The sequence below is a fragment of the Sinocyclocheilus grahami genome, unplaced genomic scaffold (assembly GCF_001515645.1).
Source record: "Sinocyclocheilus grahami isolate Dianchi unplaced genomic scaffold, SAMN03320097.WGS_v1.1 scaffold2367.1, whole genome shotgun sequence".
NCBI lineage: Eukaryota > Metazoa > Chordata > Actinopteri > Cypriniformes > Cyprinidae > Sinocyclocheilus > Sinocyclocheilus grahami.
In genome coordinates, this window is record NW_015507546.1 from 30,894 (window position 1) to 35,184 (window position 4,291).

Consider the following 4,291-nt stretch of genomic DNA (forward strand, 5'->3'; position numbering starts at 1 on the left):
AAACGTTTCAAGCATGAAGATTCAAACACACACATACTAAACATGAATAGCAATTCTTAAACTATTCAATAGTTATTCAAAATACATTCACAATAAATGATTAAGACCTGATAAGTCACATGTAGGTTACATACATAATATGGAGATATATATATATGATTAGTTGCTCAGGTCCTTTTAGTGTCATTTAGGTGCATGGAAAGGCAGTTTCCGTGCCATTCTGTGAATGTAAGGATACGTTCTGTGAAGACCAGAGAGGTTAAAATGTCTGTAAGGAATTTTAGTCTGTTCTCTGTCTTAGGTGGAGGGGAAAAGTCAATCCGAAGAGCTTGTGGTCACTATCACATGTTTCCATGTGGCGGTCACGCTGTGCATCTCTTTTGACCATTATTCTTGATAACTTGCCCCAAAATTGACAATCTCCTTGGAATTGTCAATAAGTGTTCGTTTGTGTTAATGTTGAAAACTGTTCTGTGACAGAGCGGTTTAAGCTTGCTTCAGACTGGCTAGGGTCTGATTTATGACATCCTGTTGTCTTGGGCCTCTTGTGGAATTTTTGTGCTCCTAATGTTTCAACCATGTTTTGACCAAATCTTAGATTGTCTGATTCGGTCTGATATCCTACAACATGTTCATTCTTACATTATGTGTCAATAACTGTAAGTAGTAATAATACATACAGCGAAATAATCGATTTAACAAAATCCCTAACGATAGACACGTCGAGATATAAGCCGTCATATCGCCCACCACAACAACAAATTAAGTACATGGTTAACTGAAACAAAGAAAAAATATTACTTACATTGCTCGATGATAATATTGTGCGCTCGTCAGAACAGACTCGGTCACCAGTGTCGTCATTCAATCTCACAGAGCAGCGATTGGCTCTCGTCCAATCTCACAATGGAGAGCGAGCTCAGCGATTGGCTCTCGTCCAATCTCACAATGATCCTGATCCAACAGGAGCTATCGAAGCTGCTAGGTTTAAGACTGAACCTCAACCTATTAGGGTTCTGTAGCTCTACTGCTGGCCAAAAATCACTTCTGGTGCAGGAAGACGTGCTGGCTTTTTGAGGAGGGAAGCAAAAAGGAGCCCACCTTCCCGTACCGGGAGTCGAAAACGGGCCACCTGGGTGAAAATCAGGAATCATAACTGCTAGACCATAGGGGAACTACTTTGAACCGGTCACAGACTTCTGGGCCACTTTCCATACGTGTGAAAATACCCTCTTCATGCATTCGAAAACAGGCATGGTAACCGTTCTCTAGAGGAAAAACAGCCTTTCGTCGGTCTGTCAAGGTACAAAAATGTCAAATTGTGAGATTAACAATGAAAGTGACACACATTTTTAATCGGATAAATTGGGGATTATTTGCTTGTTCAGTTTAATTTAGTTCACAACTTATTCTCAATGTCCAGGTGGCAGTTAGGAATGAGGCTACAAAATGGCAAGCCCATGACATGAAAACCACATGGCATTACACCCTGCAAAATAGTGAAGCAGTTACAAAGTAGCGATGAAGATGTTCATTCAAGAATCAAATGACTGCCAGTCTGGAGTTTATTTCCACGTTAATTGCCGAGCTTGTCGGAGTGATTGTGGGACGATTGGCAATCACAAAGCATGTGCGCATCTCTCGTAGACATTAGAACGGGAGGCCAGCGCCTGTTAGTCGAGGTAAAGATCCTAGAAGATGCACAGCGACGCGAGTTCGCGGCCCGCTCCGACCAGTGATGGAATTCCTGCAATGTGTCCGTTTTGACGCTGCTGGTGCACGCGTGTCATCATCATTGTCCCCCGCATTTTAATCGACCGTAAATTCGTCCCCCGCACTTTAATTTGGGCACTCTCCAAATTAAACACTCTCACGTTATGTATGTTTCGTTCATACCGGACGCCGGAGGGCGCTCTCTCGCAGAAAGTCCAAAACGGACTCGTAAAAGTACTAACTTGTGATGCACGCTACAGGAAATACCTTATATGGACAAAGGCATTCAGCTGTCACTGGATAAAAAAAGCCGAAATGTTTTGACTGATAAAACGTGAATAGTCATTGCAACAATACACGATTTGTGTTTTTCAAGCCATCTTCTTGGCGCATTTTCATAACAAAATATATGAATAACTCAGTGCTAACTGACACTTTTTTTTTACAGTATAAAAAATTATATTTTCTGCCTTATTCTGAATGTCCCTGTTTTTATTGTGTGTTTTACGGTTATGTAATACTGGAATGCTTTTTTTTATTTTTTATTTTTTTGCAACTACAAATATAGTGAAAATACAAATAGGCACAAAAACAATGTGAGTGCAAAGATGACCCCTTTTTATTTCCAAATATAACATCAATAAAAACATTTAGAACAGCAGTACAATTTGACACATCAACCTAAAAAAGAAGTGCTAATTGACAGCCTTTTTTACAGTATAGAAATTATATAATATATTTTCTGCCTTATTTTGACTGTCCCTGTTTTTATTTTGTGATTTACAGTTATGTAATAATACTGGAAGACTTTTTAAAAAATGTGTTTATAGGTACAAATATTGCGAGAATACAAATAACAATAGTGCACAATAACAATAGTGTGAGGGCAAAGATTAACAACCCTTTTAATCTGCATATATTTTTAAAGTCAATAAAACATTTAGAACAGTAATGCAATTTTGACACATCAATTTAAAATAATAAATAGTAAACCAAAACAAACGTTTACCACAGTAGTACAATTTTGACATATTAGCCTAAAAAATATAATAAATATCAAACCAAAACAAACATTTGCAGTGCAATTTTGACAGCCTAAAAAAAATAAAAAAGTAAATCAAAACAAACATTTATCACAGTAGTGCAATTTTGACATATTAGCCTAAAATAATAATAATAATAAAACATAAACATACCATTATATATATATAAAAATGAAATATGAAATATAAAATATTTTCCCAACAGAGGCATACAGCAGAGGAAACACACAGAGTTGTTATAAATTTTAGAGACAGCTGTCATTCTTGGAGACTTGTAAATTGCTCTATAAAGCAAACATTAACCAAATAAATTGACATGACTGGTTGGATAGCCTTGAACTGTTGCTCCAGCTGTTTATCGCGCCGTTTCAAACAATCCACAATGCCCTTACTTAGTTCATCCACTTTGGCATAGCATTGTTGGTGAACCCGACCTATTTCTCTCTGCAGCCGATAATTCATTCTGTCTTCATATGCTCTTAATTTTGTGCTCACTGTCTCGGAGGTAACGAAGTCGTTAATTCTGTGCTCAATATCAACAAGGTGCTCTTCAATACTACACATTCGCTGACTCGCTGTCGGTAACTCATCTTCTTGAAAATCAAGAGGCGGAGGAGGTAAGGGTAAGTCATCAGGTTTGCCAACTTGCTCAACTCTCTGATCTGGGGACCCATCTCTATCTTCTCTTTCTTCCTCTGAATCTAAGTACAACTCACTAAAAGTATCTATCAGATTTGTTACAGGATCTCTGCGATGAACGAATGCCTCATCATAATACTCCGCGACGTGCTCTCTTTCTTCCATAGCAGTTGATTTTTAGGGATATTTGTTTGTGAAAGGTTTTCAGTACCGTCGAAATTTAATTTTTAAATATAGGGGACTCCGCAAAAGCTCCAGGGTTCAAGTCCCTGTTCGGGCGCCATTCTGCAACACCTCCCTTTTTTTTTAGATGTTACTCTGAGGGGGTTCAACAGAAATTAGACGGTACTGAGAGATAAAACCACTTCACCAAACAAATATTATTTTTTTCCTATTTTATTTCCCCAAGTGCCCATATATACACACATATATATATATATATATGTATACTTGCCACAAAATAAACAACAAAGAAAACAAGCAGTCTTTGCCTCTGTGTGAATCAGTCAATGAAATAAATGAAACTTAACGTGAAAAGTTCGGACTTCCCCTGAGCTGAATTGATGATGATGATGATGCTGCTGATAAGTTATTTGAGAGCGATGCAATGATATAATCCAAATTAGTGAGCGGTGAAAATAGTCAATGGCGTTTGGTAACTCGCTGGCCTTACCCCGCGTTGACTAAGGCCACGCAATAGGTCTCGCTTCCTGGAGACGTGCAGTGAATACAAACGGTGGTCATATAATACCCACAGTAAAACAACAACAATAGTATGGTCCAATAATGGTATACAAGATGAAAAGTCCTTTGTTTGAGCGTAAACTCTACTAGTTCTCAAACCAGGACTTAAAATGAGTAGTCAGGTAGCGTTAGTTCAACCATGCGGTTTCCCT